This window comes from Bos indicus, chromosome 2 (assembly GCF_029378745.1).
Source record: "Bos indicus isolate NIAB-ARS_2022 breed Sahiwal x Tharparkar chromosome 2, NIAB-ARS_B.indTharparkar_mat_pri_1.0, whole genome shotgun sequence".
Classification (NCBI taxonomy): domain Eukaryota; kingdom Metazoa; phylum Chordata; class Mammalia; order Artiodactyla; family Bovidae; genus Bos; species Bos indicus.
The window spans coordinates 22,128,480-22,144,676 of NC_091761.1; the positions used below are offsets into that span (position 1 = coordinate 22,128,480).

Here is a 16,197-nt window from a genome sequence, read left to right on the forward strand (position 1 = left end):
TAGAAAAAAGTATAATAGGGAGGATTTCTAAACCATTAGATATTAAAATATACCTACAGAGCCAGGGGTGCTATAATAATATAAACCATAGTCAATCAGCAAAGATCACGAAAAAGGGAACAAAAAAACAGTATAACAGAATATATATGATAAAATGGCAAGCATAAGATGAGCATACAACAGTGAATGTGATTCAGTCACATTTAAATCCCTCTATTAAAATAAGATTGATTAAAAAGATAATCTAGCTAAATGCTGTCTTTAGAAGTGTTTGTATACCAAAATTATACAGAAAGGCAGAAAATAAAGGGATAGGTTGATGAATTCTAACAAACAAAAATAGGAGTGTTAATATTAACTCTAAAAAGTGTAGGAATAAATGTAAAAGAAATATTGAACAAGATATAAAACAAAAGATATTAAACAAGCTTCAATAACAATGAAACTGTAGGAACTGAACATTTAACACTGAATTAGATAAACCAAAACTTGTTAAAAAATACAAGCAAAATAATGCAAATTAAAAATATACATGAAATAAAAATTTAAAAATACAAATAAAGTTTTCCATAATCATAGCGGGAGACTTTAACAGAATACTTTCAGAATTTGATCAAGCAGATAAAATTAAGTAGGAACAAAAGATCTACATAACAGTTTTTAACCTAACCCAACAAATAGGAAATATATGTAGTTTTTCAAAAGACCATGGATAATTTCAAGAATTGATGAAATACTACACCACAAAGCAACTTAAACTAACCAAAAAGTAGACATATAACAAAAACATAGCACTGAAAGTTACACAAGATGGCTTTTACCTCCACCTCCATCTGAGCACTTGAAACTGAGATATGATCCTTTTAAATAATTTTTGGATCAAAAAGGAAATCACTTCTGCAACTATAGACTATTTTAAAATTAACAATGTAGAGTACATTGAATTATGGGGCAAGAGAGTTCCAGAAAAACATCTATTTCTGCTTTACTGACTATGCCAAAGCCTTTGACTGTGTGGATCACAAGAAACTGTGGAAAATTCTGAAAGAGATGGGAATACCAGACCACCTGACCTGCCTCTTGAGAAACATGTATGCGGGTCAGGAAGCAACAGTTAGAACTGGACATGGAACAACAGACTGGTTCCAAATAGGAAAAGGAGTACTTCAAGGCTGTATATTGTCACCCTGCTTATTTAACTTATGTGCAGAGTACATCATGAGAAGCTCTGGACTGGGAAAAACACAAGCTGGAATCAAGATTGCCGGGAGAAATATCAATAATCTCACATATGCAGATGACACCACCCTTATGGTAGAAAGTGAAGAGGAACTAAAAAGCCTCTTGATGAAAGTGAAAGAGGAGACTGAAAAAATTGACTTAAAGCTCAACATTCAGAAAACTAAGATCAGGCATCCAGTCCCATCACTTCATGGGAAATGGATGAGGAAACAGTGTCAGACTTTATTTTTCTGGGCTCCAAAATCACTGCAGATGGTGACTGCAGCCATGAAATTAAAAGACACTTACTCCTTGGAAGGAAAGTTATGACCAACCTAGATAGCATATTCAAAAGCAGAGGCATTACTTTGCCAACAAAGGTTCGTCTAGTCAAGGCTATGGTTTTTCCAGTAGTCATGTATGGATTGGGAGAGTTGGACAGTGAAGAAGGCTGAGCGCCAAAGAATTGATGCTTTTGAACTGTGGTGTTGGAGAAGACTCTTGAGAGTCCCTTGGACTGCAAGGAGATCCAACCAGTCCATTCTGAAGGAGATCAGCCCTGGTATTTCTTTGGAAGGAATGATGCTGAAGATGAAACTCCAGTACTTTGGCCACCTCATGCGAAGAGTTGACTCATTGGAAAAGACTCTGATGCTGGGAGGGATTGGGGGCAAGAGAAGAAGGGGACTACAGAAGATGAGATGGCTGGATGGCATCACCAACTCAATGGACGTGAGTCTGAGTGAACTCTGGGAGTTGGTGATGGACAGGGAGGCCTGGCGTGCTGCGATTCATGGGGTCGCAAAGAGTCAGACATGACTGAGTGACTGATCTGGTCTGATCTGATACTAAAAATATAGTTAGATAAAAAGTTAAGCCTTTTATTTAAAGGAGTGAAAAGGAACAAAATAAGTTTAAAATTTAAGAAGCTAATAACTGAAAAATAATAATGTAGTGGGGAGGGAAATTATGAAGCTTAATTATTTACTTTTATTAGAAAAATTGTGATTTTTTTCTAATAAAAAATTTGATTACCAGTAAGGCAGAAGTGCAGAGTTAACAGACAGTTGCTGGAATGAGGCAGAGTTAATGGGGTAAAAGACACTGTCCTAGGATCTTTCATGGTGGTCTAGTGGTCTGCCTTACAATGCAGGGGACACAGGTTCAGTCTTTGGTTGGGGAACTAAGATCCCACATGCTGCATAATGTGGCCAAAACAAGCAAAAGACATTGTTTCTGTCCTCACTGTCACTTAGCTTTGGCTGAGATGAAAAGCATGTGCAAAAATTAATTAGAGAATAGAACTATATTCAGTAAAGTGCCCGTTTGTGAGTTATAGATGGTAAATCATCTACAGCAAAGAATAGCAGTCAGCTGAATCTCCAGCTTCAAACTTATCAGTGGCCCCTGAGCAGTTATTTAGCCCCTCTAATTTGACTACTTCTCTGTGAAGTGGGGATCACAGGATTGCTGTGAGAATTAAATCAAAGTACACTAGGCCCTCTCTGTGCACCAGTGTGGAACCATGGATACACAGGGCTGACTTAAGGGACTTGAGCATCCTCGGATTTGTCGGGATGGGGTGGCTGGGGGGGTGGTCCTGGAAGCAATCTCCTACAGATACCAAGGGACAACTGCATGTGGTAAGAGCTGCCTAAAAAGTCAGTGTGGCAACTCTTCCAACGTCTTCTGAATGCTAGTGAGATGACTAGGGCACCTAGTACATCAGTATCTTAGTACATTTTACACATATGTCTCAGATGGTAAAAAATCTGCCTGCCAAGGCAGGAGACCCGAGTTCAATCCCTGGGTGAGGAAGATCCCCTGGAGGAGGGCAACCCACTTCAGTATTCTTGCCTGGAGCATTCCCATGGACAGAGGAGCCTAGCGGACTACAATTCATAGGGTCATAAAGAGTCAAACACAACTGAAGTGACTTAACATAGCACAGGACAGAAAACAGTATTTAGAGTATCCAAGTTCTCCTGCCTGGATGAAAAGATTGGGCATTTTATCTGTGACTGAAATATGGCCATGGTGACTGGGTGAACAAGTTTCTGTCCATTAAAAGAAAAAAAAGCTATAAAGCGTGACACTCCCAAAGCAGCAGCAGTTCGTGAGTTCCCAGCCACAGAGAACAGAATAGCCAGTTTTGCCGTTCTGTAGCTGGGTGGCTTCCCTGAGTGGAGAGGTGGAACTAGGGAGGCCTTTCAGATCTGGTTCTGACCAGTAAGCTCGTTTAGTCCTCATCCACAGGCGTGAGACATCACTCCTGCAGCCACTTGCTGTCACTGTTAGGCTCCTCAGGCATGATGATGGAGTCCAAGATCCTGAAAAAGTGTCAGGGTAGACATAAAAGGAGTCAGATTTTAAATCCGTAAAAAGTTGAAAAGAATTTAACACTTGATGGGAATTTGTGATCTGAGGTAAAGTTAGATTGTGTCTGGAAACAGGTAAAAATCTGTAGATGCTACACATCAAACCACTTTAGTCAAAGTATTTGTTCAGTGGGGGAAAGAAAAATCAGTGAAAGTAGTTAAATAATGTCTGTAGTCCAAATAACTAACTGCTATATTCCCTCCATTCCCAAGACACCATCAGCTGTAAGGTGGACCATTAAATTTATGACAGGCGAGGAGGTAGGGGCAAGGACATTGTATTAAATGTACACTTTGTTTCCAGAAATGTTAGAATATGGGGAAAAAAAAAAAAAAAAAACATGTGTCTTGGAATTAAGGAAATGCAGAATCTCACTCGGTTGGTGTTTTGGCATTTTCTTGCTGGTAGAAGATAGGACTAAGTTTATAAAAGCAATTTTTAAAATATTTACTAGAGACTTCCCTGGTGGTCCAGTGGTTAAGACTTTGCCTTCCCTAATGCACGGGGTGTGGGTCAGATACCTGCTTGAGGAGCTAAGGGTCCACATGCCTCGTGGCAAAAAAACCCAAATATAAAACAGAAGCAATATTGTGACAAATTCAATAAGGACTTTAAAAATGGTACATATAAAAAAAGTCTTCAAAAATTCAAAAAGCATTTACTAATACACGGGACAGAACTAATGAAAATTGAAGGTACATAAAAGTTTTCTCAGGCCCATAGATTTATTTTCTTTCATTCATGTGTCAAGACAAAAAATGTCATGGACAGCTGGGGAAGAACTATATTTGATAAGCATGGAGTGTATTTTAGTGCCAGAAAATAATGAAATGCTCAAAAACAAAAACCAAGAAACAGTATTGACAGGAGAATATCAAAGGAACAAGGAGCCCACTGAAAGAGCTCCCACCAGCCAAAGGAGATTGATCTGAGCAACAGTTAGCAAAATGGTGTTGAATTATAACCCAAAGTATGAAATGAATATCTGTGAGACCATACTGATATAAAAAAATGACTGAAAATATATGGGGAGAAGTGATAAGTCTTCTGTGCAGAAAAATTCAAAATAATTTATATAGATACTCCACCCTTAAGCTTTTCTCTCCAAAGTGTAACAGTAGAGAAGAGGGTGAGGAGCAACCTTCCGTGGAGAATCATGACAAGCATTACGTTGGGTGATCAAGGCTGCGATCAACAGTGTGAAATTACGTTGACAGTAAATATTCATGATGTAATGTGATTAAAATGGCACGTTACCTCTGTGGTCTTCTCTAAACAACCCAATCACCCTGTCTGATGATGAGAAAAACATTAGACAGATCCCAACTGTGGAACCTTCTACAAAATACCTGACCAGTACTCCTCAGAACTGTCGAGGTCATCAAAATCAGGCAAAGTCTGAGAAACTGTCACAGCTAAGAGGAGCCTAAGTAAGCTCGATGACTAAACGTAATGTTGTATCCTGGATGGGATTTCTGCGACAGAAGAAGGACATGGGGAAAAATTAAGAAAACCCAAGATCATGGCATCCGGTTCCATCACTTCGTGGCCGATAGATGGGGAAACAGTGGAAACAGTGGCTGACTTTATTTTTCTGGGCTCCAAAATCACTGCGGATGGTGATTGCAGCTATGAAATTAAAAGACGTTTACTCCTTGGAAGGAAAGTTAAGACCAACCTAGACAGCATATTAAAAAGCAGAGACATTGCTTTGCCAACAAAGGTCCGTCTAGTCAAGGCTGTGGTTTTTCCAGTGGTCATGTATGGATGTGAGAGTTGGACTGTGAAGAAAGCTGAGCGCCTAAGAATTGATGTTTTTGAACTGTGGTGTTGGAAAAGACTCTTGAGAGTCCCTTGGACTGGAAGGAGATCCAACCAGTCCATCCTAAAGGAAATCAGTCCTGGGTGTTCATTGGAGGGACTGATACTGAAGCTGAAACTCCAATACTTTGGCCACCTGATGCGGAGAGCTGACTCATTGGAAAAGACCCTGATGCTGGGAAAAATTGAGGGCAGGAGGAGAAGGGGACGACAGAGGATGAGATGGTTGGATGGCATCACCGACACAATGGACATGGGTTTGGGTGGACTCCGGGAGTTGCTGATGGACAGGGAGGCCTGCAGTGCTATGGTTCATGGGGTTGCAAAGAGTTGTACACGACTGAGCGACTGAACTGAACTGAAATAACCTATGGTCCTTAGTTAATAATGTATCAGTTTTGGTTTCTTAATTTCTCTTTATCTATCGTACTAAATGTAAGATTTTAATATCAGGGAGCTTGGGTACAGAATGAGAACCCGACTATCTTCTTGATTTTTCTGTAAATCTACAACTGCTCTAAAAGACAAAGTTGTTAAAATTCTTTTAATACCTAAACAGAAAAAACAAAAAGCATGGACAGGAAGCCAGGTTAGGAAATTTTAAGGGAAGTTATAATGTATTTTGTTGAGACCATTGAAAATTCCACACAGAGCATGATTGAAGTAGAACATATGTAACTGCTTAGTTTTAAAAAAGGGAACTGGCAGCTTATCCCAGAATGTGACACTTCTAAATATATTCAAGTCGATTCATTATTATTTCTCATCCATGGAGTATTTTGTTTTTCCAAGATGGCCAAGTTTTACCATTATTCTTTTTAAAGTGATGGCTGTGCTTTTAGCCATGTTGACTCAGATGGCTAATCTAACTGTACAGTTCAGTCAGAAAACCAGCCATCAGCTGTCAGAATGGTAAAAACAGTTATGTGTGTTTTCAAAGCCAGAAAGGCACTCATGTGGTGAGACTGCAGAGTTTCGTGTTATCCAAAGTCCTGACTCCCAGGATCCATTTCCTCACTTGGTGTTCTCACATGGAAAACTTCTTTGGGGAATTACAGGGTCATATTTTCAAGACTTGGAACAGTAGGCTTGTCTACAGTTACCTTTATAAAAAACAACTAAAAAGAAAAAAAAAATCCCTTTAAAAGCATTTAAAAAAAAAAAAAAAAAAGAATTACGCCAGGGTAGCCAAATAGAAACAGTCATTGGGGTTTCTGCACTGAGTCAGGTTGTATAAATTACAGACTATTTTCCCCTTGGTCCAAGACATTGTTTCACTTCCACACACCACTGCCTACATCCATAAATTCCAGTGTGTTGGCCCTCCAGAGGGCTCGAGGAATTATAAAAGAGGAGAGGAGGGGACTGACCACAGGAACAAGCAGGCTAGAATGGCACCCTTGACGTTCCTGCTTGGTCCTGCCTCAGCTCTGCTCCAGGCCTCACCCCTGCTGGGGGCACAGAAGGGCACTCTCCCTGGTGCTCTTGGCAGGCCAGCATCAGGGCCCCCCACAGTCAGGGCTCACATGCCACTAGGAACCCCATCCATCCCACAGGAAGATGAAGTCAACCTTTCAGGAGAAACCAAAAGGCTGGCATATTTTGGAGACCAGCAAGTGGGAAATGTGTACCAGTTATGTAGCCCTGGGAGACAGAGAGTACCGTGGCTTTGTTTGCTGAACCCAAAGTTAGGGCACACTGTCCGACAGCAGGACTAACTAGACTGGACGTGAACTTGAGACTGGCCCAGGATACTCAGGCTGAGTGGCCCTTGTGGCTGCGCGGTGCAGAAGAACGTGAGCCAGGCCCTGGGTGTGCTCGCCCATGCTGGCGGCCTCCAGAGAGGATCCTGGGGACGCCCTGGGTGCAGCTCATGGCCGCCCTTCCTCAGCAGTCCCCAGGGCCGTGGCACTGGGCCCATCCTGGTGACAGGCCAGCGCCCAAGCTCCAGGCTCCACCGTGAGCTGGCTGCCCTTCCCAGGGGCCACCCTTCCCCAAGGTGGGGCTACCCGGGGGGCCCAAGAGCCTCATGGCATCAGAAGAGCCAGGAGCCCAGACACCACTGTTCCCTGCCTCCCCCACCCCACCCCCTTGCTTCTCTCCTCTTTACCTGAGCCCTGGGGATGTCTGGGGCCAGCTGGGGACCCCTTTGGGGACACAGCCATTTCTTGAGACACAGGGTTACCCCAGCGTGAAGTAGGCAGGGAGGCGATCTTATCACATGTCTCTGACCGCTCCTTGAACAAGTCAGAGAAGGTGCAGTGAGGAAGTCTAATGTCACATGCAACACTTACAGGAAGCCGACTGCAGGACAGCAGGGGAGCTCGAGAACTTGGCCGTTTTCAGCGGATTAGAACAACGCAGGTCAGTGCTCCTTCCCCCCCGCCGAAAAATCTTTTTAGCCGCTCTAAAATACCTAACTGGTTCTCTTTCCTTAAACTGCCTTGAACGCTTTTTTTGCGACATGAAGAAATTGCTCCAGCTTTGAATGTAAGAGCCGGGGTGTAGCTGGTGGCCACGCGCCGTTAGAGGAACAAGCATCAAGCCCTTATTATGAAAATGAAATTGTCAGAACCTCTTGCTTCCCTGTTCAGAACCTCTGTGCCCTAAAAAACAAACCTTCACATGGTCCTTAAATTACTTATTTCATGGAATTTAGCTAAGCCTCTCATCAAGGTCACCTGTTAGCATAAACCAGGACACATCAGCTTGTGTTTGCGGGCAGTCTCAGGGTGTTCAAAGGGCAGTAGAAAATGCGGCAGTATTGTGTGGACAAACAGGCTATAAGACTATGCAAAAGTCTGTTGCTTTTATGCACTTTTTTTCGTGTGGTGGAATGAATCTTTTGGCTTGTATTTCCTGTTAAAATTGTTTCTCATATCTTTATAAATTCTTAAGTTCCCTTTTAAATTTTTTATGCTCTCTTCCTTCCTACTTGTCTTCTACATTTGTTTTAAAAATTTCCTCCTTTTATTGAAAATGGAAGTAAAGGGGTGCGGGCAGTTTGAATGGGGGATGAGGAAGGCCCCTGCCTGCCCTGCCCCCACCCCGGGTCTGAGAACACAGCTTGGAGCTGTCATGTTCTGGGTGTGCAGGAGCCATGAGGTCTGCCTGCTACCAGAGCTTTGTGTCTTCAGCCTGTTCTCCAGAGAGGAAGATCTGAGGCGTCTAGAGCAGAACCCGAGAGATGGTTGAAGCATTGGAAATTAGAGCCCAGATACAGCTAAATGGCCCAAGAGGATTCATCTCATGAGGGGCAGTTTAATAAGGAACTTTCAATAAAAGGCTCTTACACAATGGCCTGCCACTTTCAGACCCGAAGAAAAAAGGAAAATGTCTCAAATCTGAGTGACAGGAAGGAAGTCACTACCTTCTTGGGCTCTTACTAAGCACTAGAACAGGTTAGCCAGCGAAGAGTTTTTTTCCTGGACCATTTGAAAACAGACTAATCTTCTTTCATAGCCGTGTTCATGTGTTAATAGAGGTAGAGAGAGAAAAGCAGAGCAGAGCCCGGGTTTGGGAGCTTCCTGTTTCCTGTCTCCATCCCAGCCCAGAGGGTTCTACAAAGTGTGCTGAAAGAAAGAACAACAGTGGGGTGAGGGGTTAGCGGACTCACGTGTTGTTTATATCCTAGTAATGCAAAATAACCAAAACTATGAGGCAAGAGAAAATTGTTGATGATATCCTCAGATTGCCACATTTTTTTCATTTTTTTGCTACTATGTTGTGCAAGAAGATGGTGAGGAAACTGACAGACTATGAGAGGATTGGAAGTTAGAGATCTCAGCCCTGGTGCTTCTGGAAACCCTATACTGGCTCTGAGGGAGGCAGCCCATGTTTCCAGTCACCGGGAGGGGCTAGAGGGGAGATTGGACTTTCTTGGTATTGGAGTCCTTTGCACAAATAAATGCCTAGAGGAGCCACATGGAAGGGAACTGCGGTGGAGAGGTCTCTTGCATATGGCACCAGGCGCACCCCTGAACAGCAGAAAGAGGCTTACATCTTCGTGGTAGCTGGACATGCCTAGAAGGAGCTCTTCTTTCAGTTTTGTTTTGATTTTTTAATTGGTCCTAGAGGTTTATTGTTCAGAGAGTTTTGTATTCTGCTAATCTGCTGCTCATAGCAGAAAAGGGTTTTTTATTTCTTTAAATGCTTTCCAGATGGACTTGACATCTTTTTTCGGGATGGATCCTTCTGAAAGCTCTTTCCCTTTCTCCTTGGGGCATCTGTTCTCTGCCCATCCATTCCTCTAGCTTTCCACATTCCCCTTGTTCCTTTATGTTTGAGATGCAAGACAAGGTTTATAAAGTGTCATTACTGTGCAAAGTCTCTGACCCCCAAACCTGAAAGTGGTTCTAAAAAAAAAAAAAGAAGGAGGACTCAGAGGCGCAGAAGGTGCTAGATCCTGCTGGATGGTGGATAACACCTGGAATGTTAATTTCATATGTAATTCTTAGACAGGAAGTGCCGCCAGTTCAATGTGGAGGTCAAAAGTAGAAACATAAATGGTCACCTTTTATCTGGAGTTGAAAAATGCTGAATTTTATGGGGAGGGACTACATGGGCATGTCACTGAATTCTCTAAATAAGAAGAGGAAGGGGCTGACTTCACAATCCCTCTTCTCCTGCACCCTGACATAGAGGCAGGCCTCTTTTCCCCAGAATCTCAGATAATACAGGGTAACACTTCAGAATCAGCATCTACAGATATTGGAGTGGCTTGGGCTTCAGAGGAGTGAAAGGGTGAGATATACAAAATATTCATGCTAGTAGAGAAGAAGAAAATAATAAAACTGATGAGTGCAACCTTTACAGTTGAGTTCATCCTTGGCCGTCTTGCTGTGTTGACATCAGCAGACATCAGAAAAGTTCTGGGCATGGGAGAGGTATTGTTATCATCATTGCCATACTGGGAAATATTGGGAGCATAGATTTGGTTTTTTAACTGTGGTAACACACACATAAAATTTACCATCTTTAACTATTAAGTGTGTAGTTCAGTAGCATTAAATGTATTTACCTTGTTGTACAACTCATCTTCAGAACTTCTTCATTTTGAAAATGGATACTCTGTAGCCATGAAACAACTTTCCGTTTCCCCTCCCCCCCAGCCCCTGACACCCACATTCTACTTTCTGTTTCTATGAGTTTGACTACTCCAGATACTTCATACAAATGATACAATATTTGTCTTCTTATGACTGCTGTATTTCACTTAGCATAAAGTCTTCAACATTCATCCATGTGGTAGCATGTGTCAAAATCTCCTTCCTTTGTAAGGCTGTATAGTATAGTCTGTTAGATATACCACGTTTTCTGTATTCATTCATCTGTGGGTGACATTTAGCTTACTTCTGCCTTTGGCTATTTTCACTAATGCTGCTGTGAGCATGGGTATACGCATACCTGTCTGAGATACTGGTTTCATTTCTTTTGTATATATACTCCAAAGTGGTATTGGTGAATCATATGGTATTTCTATTTTTCATTTTTTGAGGCATTGCCATACTGTTTTCCACAGCAGCTGTACCTTTTTACATTCCCACCAACACTGCCCCAGGGTTTCATTTTCTCCAAAACCTAGCTCATACTTGTTAATTTCTGCTTTTTTTCCCCTCCCATCACAGCCATCCTAAAGGATGTAAGATGATATCTCAGTTTTGATTTGCATTTTTCTAACAATTAGTGACATTGAGCATCCTTTTATATGCTTGTTGGCATTTGTGTGTCCTCTTTGGAGAAATACCAGTTCAAGTCCCTTGCTTGTTTCTCAGTGAGGTTATTTGGTATTTGGTTGTTGAACTTTAAGGTTCTTCATATATTCTGGATATTTAGAGAACTATAGATTTTTTAAAGTATTGCATGTTCAGGTTCTAATGTTCATATCATCTACTGGCACCAGCTGCCTCCTGTGACCTCCACCCTTGGGAAAGAGCATGAATTTCAATAATATTTTTTTTTCAACAGTATAATTTTTATCTTAACTCTTCAGAGTGCTACACAAAGTTTCAGTCATTTTCAGCTTATAAGCAGTTTGGTTTTTGAAAACTGACAAAAGTGAAGGGAAGGGAAAGAAAGGGAAGAGCTTAGGGTAGTGGTTTTTATTCTTTCCATACTTTATACTTTTTTAGCTATGTAAACTTCAGGAAAAAGCCTTATCCTCAATTCTGTTGACTAAAACTGAACTCCATGCTGGGATAAAAATACTTTCTGAGAATCATCTAGTAATTATGTCTTCCTATACCACCCTCCCTCCAAACGCACAGACTCAAAGATGCCTCAGATTACAAAACCATTGTCATTTTTCTTCATGAATGCCTCAAAAAAAAAAAAAGTATTTTGCTTCTGGGTAGTAAGGACCCAAAGAGGAATTGAGCTGTTGTCCCAGGAAAAGGAATAAGAGCAGTGGGACTCTTCTGGAGTTGTGGCCATGCTGTTTGTTTCGATTCAGACTTTCAGGAAGGAGCTGGTAGGGAAGATGTGATGGGCAGAGGGACACAGTCCTGTGGGCACTGCTTGTGCTGGAGGCACTGACTTCTAAATGAAGTACCGTCGAGATGAGGGAACAGACTGCCTGTGTACCTGACTGATTCTTGCCTCTGCCATTTCAGTTTCCCTCCAGTTCTTCATCAGTTAGAAAATTGGTGCTGTTCTCCACCCGTCTCAAAAGGGTGTTGGAAAATGACCAAAATGCTTGCATTTGTTTGTTACTGAGAGACAGAGAAAACTTTTTCTCAATAAATAAATAAATAAACTAGGACGAGAGGAATCCTGGAGGTGGAACCCTGTTATGATGCAACGAACGAGCAAACTTCAGCAGCAGCTCTTCCTGGTGTACATGATATCCCATGCCAGTTTCACCAGGAGGTATTCATACACCACCCCCATTGTAATTTGTCAATACTAATTAGAAGTTACTGCTTTGAGACTAACTAGCTGGATACTTACCAGAGTGTCTGTTTTTGATATTTTCTGGTATGAGTTAGGCTTGCTTCCTACTTTTGTTTGTGTCTGGGTTTTAATAATATGTCATATTTGAGGTTCACTCATTGTATTGGTTTGTAATCCTAGTGTGACTTAAAAACAAAGTCTTTTGTTTTTTTAATATCAGGATACATGTTTGCACACACCCATACATACATGTTGTTGTTCGGTTGCTAGGTCGTGTCAGACTCTTTGGGATCCCATGAACGGCAGCATGCCAGGATTCCCTATCCTTCACTATCTCCTGGAGATGCTTCCTCAATTAAAAGTCATTCGATGATATCTTGGCACCTACAATTATTTAGAATATGCTGCTAACTTCAAGCTAGGAAGTTATTCATGTATTATGCCTATAGATTCATTTGGAGGGTCTGCTAGTGAATTGCTATTCTTTCAATAAATACCTGACTTTTTAAGGGGTGGTTTGGAGCATTTTTGATTTCCAGGCTGGCTACAAAAAGATCTGGTCTTCCTTGAAGGCTTTAGAGACCTGTAGAATGATCCTGCCTCCTGGAAACTGGGAGTGGGACCAGTGGAGGGGCTGCCCAATACCTCAGCAGCTTGCTACGCAGACAGTTGCACAGAAGGCGCCAGCTCCGCCCTCTCACTGCGGTGTGGCTTCTTAGGAAAGTCTCAGTTCCAGAAGTCATTTAACCAACTGAGCATTCTTGATGGGCTGCCACCAGGGCTTCGCCTGAAAGCTCTTTCAAAGCAGACTTGCGCCTTCACTCTTTCTTTCCTTCCCTTTGTATGCCCCTCTTCTTTCTGTGCTTAACTCTCAGTCCCGCCTAAAATGCCCATCACCTCCTGAAGACTGAGGCTCAGGAAAGAACTCACCTGCATGGACAGCTTACTTCCTCCCCCAGCCCTGCCTCTAAGCTTTATGTGCTACTTCCTTGGAACATTTAATGCTTTTCCCTGCAAATCAAGGCTGATGAATAAGCACAGTTGCCAGAATCAAAGTGTTTGAGAGGTTTTATGTAGGGAAAATAATTGGGGAGGAAATAATGTTATTATAAGATAAATCGTGGTGAATCTGGAAGGGTAGAATAGACAGTTTACTTTTTAAAAACTGCTTTTAAGGATTCATAAGGAAGTAGCAATAGGGGAAGGGGAATTGAAAAGGCCAGAGGATAATTTGCTCCAAAAGACAAAAATGTTAGGTTATTCAAAAACTATTTTTTTCTCTTACTTCAGTGCCAGGAACATCTGGCCTTGGGGAAAGTTTCAGAAAGAGGATTTTGGATGCTGTTGTCACTATTCAAAACTTAAAGAGATAGATAAAAAAACAGAACTCTGGGTTTTTAGAAATAGAAGGAACCTTCAAGGGTTCAGTCAGTGGCTCAGACAGTAAAGAATCTGCCTGCAATGCAGCAGACCGGGGTTCCATCCCTGGGTCAGGAAGATCCCCTGGAGAAGGAAATGGCAACCCACTCCAGAATTCTTGCCTGGAGAGTTCCATGAACAGAGGAGCCTGGCAGGCCCTACAGTCCATGGGGTCGCAAAGAGTCAGACAGGACTGAGAGACTCACACACACACATAAGTCATGGGTTCAATCCTATCATTTTTAGATTTGGAAACGGAGACCCAGAATGGCTAGGAGGTTTGTCCTGGTTGACAAAGCTAGTTAGTGACAGTGGGGACGTGGATCAAGGCTCCTGACTCTGGCATGGGCAGCAGTGTTGAGAACTCCCAAGGACTTGACATTGATGTCAGTGCCCCTCTAGGCTCTACAGAGGCCAGACCCATGCCTAAAAAAGAGCAGGCCAAGAGACTGAGGAGTTTATGGGCTCACAAAACTCCAGCTAAATGACCTCTGTTCCTGGAAGGAGCCACAGCAATATGGGTGTAACCTTGACAGTAGACACCTAATCTATCCTACCTGGAGAAAGTTTGTATGCAGTGATGGCTCCCATGGAGCAAAGAAAAGGACAGCCCAGAAAGGAAAAATCCCCAGTGTTGCCCAGGGTTGGCCAAAAAGAGAGACCCTCAATATTGTGGACAGGACTGTGGAGTAAGAGGGGGTTGTCCCTTGGGTAGCATGGATGAAGATTAGGACTCACCATGGCCCAGATTAAGTAGCCTCCAAGAGGCTTGCTCAACCTTAGCCCTGATTCCAAGATCCCTTCAGAAAAAGTACATCAGTTTCCTGGATACCATTATCTCAGAGGAGTATATTCTGGACAGTGGCCATGGTCACTGGAAAGTAATGCCATCATTTGTGAATCCTGGTGTGCCTGGGAGCCTCTCGTGAATTTGTAAGGTGGGTCAGTCATTCTGAGTCTGAGCCCTCTGGTTCCCGATAAGAAGGAGATTTGGGGGCCTCTAGGTAAGAAGATTTGGGGACCTTTAGGTGAAGTCCCTGAGCTGGAAGTGTGGTGATCCAGCCCCCACCCCCCCGGGAATGCCCCTCCACAGGGTCTTCCTGGGCAAGCAGCAAACTCTCCTCAGTGTCAGTCCTAGTTCTTTGTCCCTCCTCTTTAAATTGCCGTAAGTATTACAAGAAAATAAAATGTAATATACAGGTCCTGCAATTGAACATTACAAGCCCTTTTTGGACTCTTGATAATTTATGGGGTTTTGTTTTGTTTGTTTGTTTGTTTTTGCCTTTCGAAGGGCATTTTCCCTTAATTCAGAAATATTTTTTGAGCACCTTCCATGTAGATCTTATATTCTAGGTGGGAGATGTGGATAATAATAGTAAACCTAATAAAATAGGATGTTACATAGTCTGTTCCCAGGTTAGAAAGTAACAAGGACTAAGGAAGACATGCAGGAAGGCATTGGTGGGCGTACAGATTTAAGTGGGGTGGGTAGGGTAATTGTCACAGAGAAGGTGGCATTGGAGTGAGAACTTGGAAGAGGTGAGAGAATTCGCCTTGCAGTTAGTTACCTAGGGCCTTGAGGCAGAGCAGATCTGATGTATTCAAGGAATGAGGAGGAGCTGGTGTGACTGGACCAAGTGAGGAGGAGGGAAGTAGGGAGGAGTCCTGGAGGGCCTTCCAGGCCCATGTAGGACGCTAGCTTCCACTCAAGAATGAGGGGAATTTTGGGAGGACTTTGAGCCATGGAGAGTTGATGCTCTGACTTTGCTCTTTAAAGGATGCCTCTGGCTCCTATGTTGAGAATACAGTACAGGACAGCAAGAGTTGAAGAGAGAGGCCATTGCAATATCTGGTGAGAGATGACAGTGCCGTGGACCAGGGGCGCAACACTAGGGGTGGTGAGGATTAATCAAGGTCTGTTTTTTGTTTGTTGTTTTTCTTGGTCAAAGTATTGTTGTTTTACAATGTTGTATTAGTTTTTGGTGTACAGCACAGTGATTCAGTTATATATATATATTTATTATTATTTATGTGCTTTTCCATTATGGTTTATTGCAGGATATTGAATAGAGTTTCCTGTGCTGTACAATAGGGCCTTGCTGTTTTTCCATAGTATATGTAATGGTTTGCATCTGCTAGTCCCAAACTCCCAGTCTAACCCTCCCCACTTGCCTGTTGGCAACCACAAGTCTTTTCTCTGTGTCTGTGACACAGACATAGAGAAACAGTCTATGCTTTGTAGATATGTTCATTTGTGTTGTATTTTAGATTCTACATTTAAGTGACATCATATGGTATTTGTCCTCACTTAGTATAATAATCCCTGGTCCCATCAATGTTGCTCCCAGTGGCATTATTTCATTCCTTTTTGTGGCTGAGTAGTATTCCATTTATACATGGACCACATCTTCTTTGTCCATTCATCTGTTGATGGACATTTAGGCTGCTTCCATGTCTTGACTATTG

At 42.4% G+C, this 16,197-nt stretch overlaps 1 protein-coding gene and 1 long non-coding RNA gene across 7 annotated transcripts in view; one reads left to right on the forward strand and one right to left on the reverse strand.

Annotated features, from left to right (window-relative positions):
* WIPF1 (WAS/WASL interacting protein family member 1) overlaps nt 1-16,197 on the forward strand; it is a 128,926-nt gene that overhangs the window by 41,467 nt on the left and 71,262 nt on the right. The window contains exon 1 of one of the 2 annotated variants that reach the window (XM_019970587.2): nt 3,549-7,785. The exons of the other annotated variant lie outside the window; for it this stretch is intronic. The gene's annotated coding sequence lies outside the window, so the exon portion shown is untranslated. Of the gene's footprint in view, nt 1-3,548; nt 7,786-16,197 lie in introns of those variants that run through there. 2 annotated transcript variants of the gene reach the window in all.
* LOC109566325 (uncharacterized) overlaps nt 1-16,197 on the reverse strand; it is a 51,057-nt gene that overhangs the window by 4,699 nt on the left and 30,161 nt on the right. For all 5 annotated transcript variants that reach the window (XR_011570785.1, XR_011570784.1, XR_011570783.1 and 2 more), the window contains one exon: nt 3,449-3,551. This is a non-coding gene — a long non-coding RNA (uncharacterized lncRNA). The remainder of the gene's footprint in view (nt 1-3,448; nt 3,552-16,197) is intronic.